We start from the raw sequence: 9685 nt of genomic DNA, 5'->3' as shown, positions 1-9685 counted from the left end.
GTCAATAATCGGGAAGGGGCCAATCCACTTTAGTTCGAAGCAATGTTGCTTCTTCCCATAGTTTAGTACCATTACAACATCTGCCACTTGATATTCAGATGGTCGGACCTTCTTGTCGAAGTATTTCTTTGCCTGGTTTTTTGATTTGCCTGTTTGTGTAGCTACAAACATGTTAGTTTGTTCTATGTTCTCTACCACCATTTCAAGCCATTTTTGGTTGGCAATTCCCTGTACTAAGGGTGTGGCTGAAGGGGTTAACAGATGGGCTGGCATTTGCATTAGTCGCCCGGTCATAGCCTGGCAGGGTAAGATATCTGTTGTGCTATGCGGGGTGGATGTAATAGCCATTAGACACATTGGCAAAATATGGACATTTGGTGGAGTGATCTGCACAAAATTTGTTTAGCACAGTTGTCAGAGTTCTGTTTTCTCTTTCCACCACTCCAGGTGATTGTGGGTGATGGGAGATGTGAAGTTTATGTGAGATACCCATTGTCCGTTGTAGTTCAGCAAAAATTTGGGCAGTAAAGTGTGACCCCTGATCACTATCAACTTGAATTTGCACTCCTCACCTGCAGATCACCTCACCCAATAAAAGGCGAGCTGCTGTCAATGCGGTGTTTGTTTTACATGGAAAAGCCTCCATCCATTTAGTAAATTTATCAACTATAACCAGACAATACCGCAAGCCAGAAGGTCCTGTAGGTAAGGGCCCTGTAAAATCAATTTGAAGGTGGGTCCATGGCCCATCAGGAGGAGGGGGACTGCACAACAGTGTCCGATTAGTGTGGGCACCTGGATTGTGCTGTAAACAGGGCAGACAACGATTCACCCTATGAGTGACATCTGTGATGCAATTGGGATACCAGGCAAATTTGTGTAGTTTCTGAACAGTTGCATCAGCTGAATAGTGGCCTCCTACCGAGTGTGAGTGCAAGAGACCAAAAATTTGGGTGCCATGGATGGGGGAACACAGACAACCGGGAGATCAGACGATACCCACTGCAAGCGGGGGTTGTACATTAACAGGGGAGCAGCTTCCCCAGACTGATCCGGAGCCAATTGTGTGTCCGTAGCCCATGGAGTGGGCTGAGGTAACGGACATCCATTTTGATGCCATGCAATAACAACTGCATAGGGGGAATAACTGGACTGGAGGGAAGGGAGGTCAATGTCCCCACCTTGGATACTAAAGACTGATCTTAAGGGAGGGGTAGGGACTTGCCAGAGGTCACCGTTAACAGCAGCGTCCTTGGCAGCACAATCTGCCTGTGAGTTACCCTGGGTATGTACATCTGAAGAACGTGAATGGGACTTTACCTTATCAACATAGACAGGGGCTGATCATGAATTTAAAGAGTCCCAAAGGGAAGCAAAGAGGTCTGCATGGAGCAGGGTCTTACCACCGACAAAAATTATTCCTAGCATACAGCGGTAAAGATAACAAAGTGTTAATCACATAGGCACTATCTGACCAGATATTAACAGGTATGTCATGAGTCATTTGGATTGCTGTCACCAAGGCTGCAACTTCAGCATATTGGGCGGAGTGGGGAATGCATTTATACTTAAGTTCTCAGTCAGGCATGACTGCTGCAAATCCAGTAAGGGGCTTTCCATCCCTGTGATAGGATGACCCATCAATGTAGACATCCTGGGCATCACTTAGTGGAGTAGGAGAGGCGGAGTGATGGTCGAACGTCAGTGGTGGAAGGGGGCACTCATGGCTTCCCCCCTCATACAGTAGGAGCTGGGGTAGTAGACTTGTCTACCTTTGCGTTATTTCCAAATCTCTCTGAGTTAACAGAAGTTTCCAGTGACTGAGTCGAGCAGAGGAGACCAAAGTGTCCCCCGGTTTAAGTAGAAGACTCAAAGGGGTGTGGGGGCTATGTATGATTGTTTTGTTCAGCCCGGTAATAAACGTGAAGTGTTTGACCACCCAGAAAGTGGCCAGCACAGGTCGCTCACACACAGTGAAATTCTTTTCCACGCCAGTCAAAATACGGGAGGCGAATGCGATTGGCATAAGTTTACCCTGTACCTCTTGGCACAGAACAGCAGCAAGGCTCTGATTGGTGGATCCCACCTCCAGGTGGAAAGGCTTATCTCGGTCAGGGCTTGTCAGGCATGTGGCTTGCATAACGGCAGTTTTAAGGAGGGACACAGCCGTTGTAAGTTCGGTGGTCCAGTCACGGGCCACAGCATCCTTCTAATCCTTTAATAGTTCATATAATGGTTTGGCTAGCTCCGCAAAACTGGGAATAAACGAGTGCTGGTATCCCACTAGGCCCAGAAAGGAGCAAAGTGCAGTTTTGGATGCGGGCAATGATAAACGCTGAATCACCTCAATCTTATGCTGGTCAGGGCTGAGTCCCTTTTGTCCCACAGAAACCCCTAAAAATGTCACTTCTGGCTTTTTGGGGTTAATTTTCAGCCCAGCTTTTAGAAGAAGGTCTAATAGCTCTTCCATTAATTTCATATAAGGCTGTTTGTCAGGTGTTGCAAGCAAAAGGTCATCAACATACTGCACAGGCAGTCGGGTCTCGAAAAAGGTTTCAGTGCCTGAGCCATCCGTTTGTGGAATATAGTTGGGGCGTTGTAAAAGCCTTGAGGCAAACATGTCCAAGTATAACTTTGATCTTCAAAAGTGAAGGCAAACTAGTACTGATCCTCTGACTTAACAGGGATACTCCAAAAGCTGTTTGAAATGTCAAAGGTGGAGAAGTAGCAGCTACCTGGTGGAATCTGGGACAGGAGAGTGGGGGTCTCCTGAAAATCAGGGGCGCCAGCTGGGGTTACCGAATTAAGCTTGTGATAATCAATTGTTAGACGTCAGCTATCATCTGGTTTCTTAACTGGCCAGGTTGGAGAATTAGTGGTAAAAGTGCCAGTGCAGATAACACCCTGCTTTAACAATGAATTGATAGTAGACCGAACATAAGGTTTACTCTCAGCCGGAATGGAATACTGCTTAACAGGAGGGTGGGAGGGTCCATTAATCTCCTCATCTCCCGACATCCGACCACAATCATGTTTGGACTTAGCAAAAACCTCTGAAAATTTATGAATGAATGTATTGACCACGGGGTCTTCAGTCCCGGGAAGGGCGAAATCCTCGGATCTTTTAATTGCATACACCGAATGGGCATCTGAAATAGGTGTCGGTGGTCCCTCATTAAAGTGCCACCAAAGACAATCATTAGCATAGTCGAGGACAGCACAGTGTTTATGCAGTATGTCACTTAGAACATAACATAAGAAATAGGAGCAGGAGTAGGCCAATTGGCCCCTTGAGCCTGCTCCGCCATTCAATAAGATCATGGCTGATCTGATCCTAACCGCCAATCCACTATGACAGGACTATCTCCTGAATCTAACAGCATTAGACACACGAAAACAGGAGCAGGATCAGGCTACACGGCCCCTGGGCCCGCTCCGCTACCCACAGGGCCATGACCTATCCGAACCTAGACTCATGTCCAAATTCCTGCCCGCTCCCCGTAACCCTTAATTCCCTTTTCTACTAGGAAACTGTCTATTTCTGTTTTAAATTTATGTAATGATGTAGCTTCGACAGCTTTTTGGGGCAACATATTCCATGGACCTACCACCCTCTGAGTGAAGTAGTTCCTTCTCATCTCAGTTTTGAAAGAGCAGCCCCTTATTCTAAGACTATGCCCCCTAGTTCTAGTTTCACCCATCATCTGGAACATCCTCCCTGCATCCACCCGATCCAACCCCTTCATAATCTTATATGTTTCAATAAGATCGCCTCTCATTCTTCTGAACTCCAATGAGTAGAGTCCCAATCTACTCAACCTCTCCTCATATGTCCATCCCCTCATCCCCGGGATTAATCGAGTGAACCTTCTTTGTACTGACTCGAGAGCAAGTATGTCCTTTCTTAAGTATGGACACCAAAACTGTATGCAGTATTCCAGGTGCGGTCTCACCAATACCTTGTACAACTGAAGCAATACCTCCCTATTTTTATATTCTATCCCCCTAGCAATGAAAGCCAACATTCCATTGGCCTTCTTAATCACTTGCTGCACCTGCATACTAACCTTTTGAGTTTCGTGCACCAGGACCCCCAGATCCCTTTGTACTTCAGTACTTTCAAGTTTCTTGCCATTAAGATAATAACTTGCTCTACGAATTTTCCTGCCAAAGTGCATAACCTCACACTTTCCAGTATTGTATTCCACCTGCCAAATCTCTGCCCACTTACTTAGCCTGTCTATGTCCCCTTGCAGGTTTTTTATGTCCTCCTCACTCACTACTTTCCCTCCCATCTTAGTATCATCTGCAAACTTTGATGTGTTACACTCGGTCCCCTCCTCCAAATCGTTAATATAGATTGTAAAGAGTTGGGGACCCAGCACTGACCCCTGCGGAACACCACTGGTTACTGATTGCCAGTCTGAATATGAACCATTTATCCCAACTCTCTGCCTTCTGTTAGATAGCCAATCCTCTATCCATGCCAGAATATTACCCCCAATCCCGTGATTTTTTATCTTAAGCAATAATCTTTTGTGTGGCACCTTGTCAAATGCCTTTTGGAAGTCTAAATACACTACGTCCACTGGTTCACCTTTATCCACCCTATATGTTACTTCCTCAAAGAACTCCAGCAAATTTGTCAAACATGACTTCCCCTTCATAAAACCATGCTGACTTTGTCTTATTAAATTATGATTATCCAAATGTCCTGTTACTGTCTCCTTAATAATGGACTCCAAAATTTTACCTACCACAGATGTTAGGCTAACCGGTCTATAGTTTCCAGCCTTCTGTCTACTGCCCTTTTTAAATAAGGGTGTTACATTAGCAGTTTTCCAGCCTGCCGGGACCTTTGCTGAGTCCAGGGAGTTTTGGAAGATAATTACCAATGCATCCACAATCCCTACCGCCACTTCCCTCAAAACCCTGGGATGTAAGCCATCAGGTCCAGGTGATTTATCCGCCTTGAGTCCCATTATTTTACCAAGTACTACTTCCTTAGTGATTTTAATCGTATTTAGCTCCTCCCCCCCTATAGCCCCCTGCTTGTCAAGTGTTGGGATATTCTTGGTGTCCTCTACTGTAAAGACTGATACAAAATATTCATTCAGTGTTTTTGCCATCTCCATATTTCCCACCATTAATTTCCCGGTCTCATCCTCTAAGGGACCAACATTTACTTTAGCCACCCTTTTTCTTTTTATATAACTATAAAAACTCTTACTATCTGTCTTTATATTTTTTGCTAATTTACTTTCATAATCTATCTTCCCTTTCTTAATCAATCTTTTTGTTATTTTTTGCTGTCTTTTAAAGTTTTCCCAATCCTCTATCCTCCCACTAGATTTGGCTACCTTATATGCCCTTGTTTTTAGTCGAATACTATCCTTAATTTCTTTACTTAGCCACGGATGGCTGTCTTTTCTTTTACACCCTTTTTTTCTCAGTGGAATATACTTTTTTTGGAATTTGTAAAATAACTCCTTAAATGTACACCACTGATCATGTATCGTCTTATCCTTTAACCTATTTTCCCAATCCACTTTACTCAATTCCGCTCTCATACCTTCATAGTCTCCTTTATTCAAGCTTAGCACGCTTGTTTGAGATACAGCCTCCTCACCCTCTAACTGAATATGGAATTCAACCATGTTATGGTCACTCATTCCAAGGGGATCCTTTACTAGGACATTTTTAATTAATCCTGTCTCGTTACACAGGACCAGATCTAAGGTTGCTTGCCCCCTGGTTGGTTCAGTTACATACTGCTCAAGAAACCCATCCCTAATACACTCAATGAACTCATCCTCAAGGCAGCCCTGCCCAATTTGATTCGTCCAATTTATATGATAGTTAAAATCCCCCATAATTATAGATGTTCCCTTATTACAAGCCTCAACTATTTCCTGATTGATACTCCGTCCAACCGAGTTGCGACTGTTCGGAGGCCTATATACTACACCCACTAGTGTTTTTTTCCCCTTATTATTCCTTATGTCCACCCAAACTGTTTCATTATCCTGATCCTTTGACCCAATATCATTTCTCTGTATTACAGTGATTCCTTCCTTTATTAACATAGCCACCCCACCTCCCCTTCCTTCCTGCCTGTCCTTCCTGGTTGTTAAATAACCTGGTATGTTTAATTCCCAGGCATTGTCACCCTGCAGCCATGTTTCTGTAATGGCCACAAGATCATACCCATATGTTGTTATTTGTGCCTTTAACTCGTCTATTTTGTTACGAATGCTACGTGCATTCAGATAGAGAACTTTCAAATATGTTTTGTGACACTTAGTTCCTGCTATTGCCCTTTTTATTACTTTACCTTTTACTCCACACCTTCTACCCCTTCCTGACACGCTCTGGTTTTTAATTTCCCCACTGCTACCTAAGTCTTTGACCTTCTCTGTTGTCATTTTTATTATTTGCTCTCTAGGAACCTCCCCCCCACTAGTTAGTTTAAAGCCCTCTCTACAGCCCTAGTTATATGATCCGCCAGGACTCTAGTCCCAGCACTGGCCAAGTGAAGCCCGTCCCAACGGAACAGCTCCCTCCTGTCCCAGTACTGGTGCCAGTGTCCCAGGAAGCAAAACCCATTTCTCCCACACCAGTCTTTGAGCCACGCATTTAACTCTCTTATTTTATTTGTCCTAGCCAAATTCGCTCGTGGCTCAGGTAATAATCCAGAGATTATTACCCTTGTGGTTCTGCTTTTTAATTTGGCCCCTAGCTGCTCAAACTCCCTCAGCAGAACCTCCTTCCGAGGATACCTTTCTGGTCATGGGTGGCCATATATACAGGAGAGGAGACATCGACGGAATTCCCATCAATGGACAAGACTGTGGAGCTCAATCCCTGATTAACTAACTGAGTAGAAGCATTGGCCCAGAAATTCGGGTCTCCACGGGTGAGTACGCGCTGTGTACTCACGCGTGGGCCCGATGGAAGTGCCGGTTTTCTGCATGCACTGCGCATGCGTGGGAAACCGGCACTTCCGTTCCTCTGAAAGCAAGGGTTCAGGGGTCGAACGTGTGCACGGGGGAGGCTGCGCGTGCGCTTTGAACTTACATTTTTTTTACAGGTTTCTCCGGGAGGGTAAGTCTTTAGAATTTAGAAATTTAAAAAGCAGGCGTATGGCCTGCTTTTTACAAGGTAAGTGGTCAATTAATTAAAATTAAAACATTTTTTCCACAGGTTTATTATTTTTAAATACTTTAAAGCAAGGTAAGTTTAGTTTTAGCCCCGTTAGAATATAAAATTATTTTTTCAAAAATTTAAATTATTGTTTAAAATAGTTATTTAATGTAATTTATAGTTTATTTAAATAGTGTGATTAAAAAAAAAAATTATTTGCAGGTTTACTGCTATTTTGGGGCCGTAGTATTTATAAGTCTTGACAGGTCTTCCTGTCAAGACTTATGAATGGGCTTTTCCCTCCTCCGATTGGCTGCCCATGGCCCACGTGATCCCAGGGGATGCATCGAACTAACTGCGCCCCTGGGATACGCAAGCACTGCGCGCCGGCAGCTAGGCCAGGCCTCGGATCAGAATTCCACGGGGCCCTACAGCTCAACTGCCGGCGCGCAAGGTAAGTGCAGGTCGGGGGCTTGCACCGCGGGAAGCCCCCGACCCGAATTTCTGGGCCATTAAAGCCAAAAAGCTTTAGAGCGGTGCAAGAATGGGAAAAGGGAACGGGGTCATGTAAAATAGTTACAGCAGAACCGGAATCCACAAGCATAACATGGGCTTTGCAAATCGATTGTATGATTTGTACGACCAGTCCCAGAAAAACCTTGCTATCCTCAAACTCCTGATGGTGGCGTCTTGAGGCAAGTCGTGCCTCATCTGCCAAGGCTTGTTCTTGATGGAGAAGTGTACGGACTGTGGCGTGTCGGCCTTGCCAGTCCTGTAAGTCTCTTTCAAGTTGTGCATTTCTCTCTTTCAGGAGTACAACTTCACCTCCCAAGCGAACAGCACACAAGTGGGGCGCGTAAGCCAGCCTATTTCTGGCTTCCTTAACTTTATATTTCTTTGCACCCACCTGAGATGCTATCTCACCCCAAATCTCAAAGTAACTCTTCTCAATCTTCTCATCACCCTGCACTATTCTGATTACTACTTGAGCCCCCGGAGCCCATAACTTATCCGAAAGACTGTTGGCAACCTTTTCTCTAAAATATGCATCTGCCAATTCGTTTTTACTTTACAACCCGATAAGAATGCTTAGTACCATTATAGACCGAACCTGTCCTCAACTCGTTTCGACCACAACAACCCTGTTGCACACCTGGCTGGCTCGCCAATTCCTAATTAACTTTTAATGATCTTCGCAAGCAGTTCTGCTAAACAAACTCCAAATTCTATCTGTAGAGATTATAATATGGTTATTAGTAATGATGGAAGAAACATAGGTTGGGCCTTCACTGGCCAAATTAAAAATACATTAACAAAGTCAAAACCCTAACTTACAAACAACAGATAACTAGCCTGGCAGGGCCATCCTATGGGCCCCCATGTGGAATGTTTATGTTTCACCTAATCTAACTGATTAAAAAGACTGTCTCAAATTCTAATGCAAGTTTTCCAGGAAAACGAAACTTATCATTTAAACACAGTATTATTCGTGTAACCATATACATGTTTAGGCACCTCTAGTTTCTAACACAATGCTGCTTTAAATATCTGTGCTGAAAATGAGTCATCGGTGACCTCAGCAGACCCACTCCAATTAACTGGGCCGAGAAACCCGCATGACTGTTTCAATTCATATAATTGAGTGCAGAACACGCTGTTGAAAGGTTTGGGTTGGCGACCCACTACGTGGCCCGCACACACCAGGTAAAGATTCCGGCCAAGGAGTCATTCCACATGCCAATGCTTCCAGCAGTGAGTGGAGCTCACAGGATAGACAAACATGGTCTGTGTTCCCATGATTTCACAAGATGCATTCTCTGTGAATACCACTCTGCTGGGAATACCAGATTGTGGAATCATCTCACTGTTGTTGCTGGCTTCCATAAATTACTCTACCTGCAAATAAACCTGTTTGGTACTTTAGTCTGTTAGTAAAGTGTCTGATATGACTAATATTAATTATGTTCTGTAATTTCATGGGTCCATTACTCATGCATCGTATAGAACACAGTTGTAATATTTAGTTGCTAAACTGGCCAGTCCCTTTAAGATTATTGATCAGCTACTACCTGTCGGAGAGTGGTTTACATAGGTCCTGAAGTCAATAAAAAACTAATTACCAATATTGAAAATTTCTCTAGATTGCCAATTGATTAGCTTCTCGTTATCTCAACCAACTCTCCAGATTATCTCAAGGTCAGTAAAAACAACAGGAAATAACTGGGTTTCTTTCTTTTTCTGTATTTAAAACAAATTGTTTTAAAGCGTCAGCGGCGGCGGCGGGAGAAATCTCAGTGGCGGCGGGGATATAAAAAGGTACCAGAGACTCAGGTAGGCCTCAGAGCATCAGCGGCGGCGGCGGGAGAAATCTCGGTGGCGGCGGGGATATAAAAAGGCCCCAGAGGCTCAGGTAGGCCTCAGAGCATCAGCGGCGGCGGCAGGAGAAATCTCAGCGGCGGCGGGGATATAAAAAGGCCCCAGAGGCTCAGGTAGGCCTCAGAGTGTCACCGGCGGCGGCGGGAGAAATCTCGGCGGCGGCGGG

This window comes from Somniosus microcephalus, chromosome 6 (genome assembly GCF_052327205.1).
Source record: "Somniosus microcephalus isolate GS21.2 chromosome 6, FLI_Smic_1.0, whole genome shotgun sequence".
Lineage (NCBI taxonomy): Eukaryota > Metazoa > Chordata > Chondrichthyes > Squaliformes > Somniosidae > Somniosus > Somniosus microcephalus.
Note: the sequence above shows the minus strand (reverse complement) of the source record.